Raw genomic sequence first — 226 nt, 5'->3', positions numbered from 1 at the left:
ACAAATCTTGCTGCAAACTTTCGGTGAGAGCACATTTTACTCGCCTAGTCACTTTCCCTATCGTTAGTAAAGTATCTGTTAAACCCGCATGCTTTAACGTCCGGTCGTCGGCTGTTTTTAGCAATAAGTTTCTCCTATCTACTTTTACAATCCTTTGTTTGTCTGTTTTGTTTTGTTTTTTTAATTCCTCCACTCATCCATACAAATACATTCCATACAAATACAT

This window comes from Priapulus caudatus, unplaced genomic scaffold, assembly GCF_000485595.1.
Source record: "Priapulus caudatus unplaced genomic scaffold, Priapulus_caudatus-5.0.1 Scaffold1733, whole genome shotgun sequence".
Lineage (NCBI taxonomy): Eukaryota > Metazoa > Priapulida > Priapulimorpha > Priapulimorphida > Priapulidae > Priapulus > Priapulus caudatus.
This window is presented reverse-complemented; position numbering follows the sequence as displayed.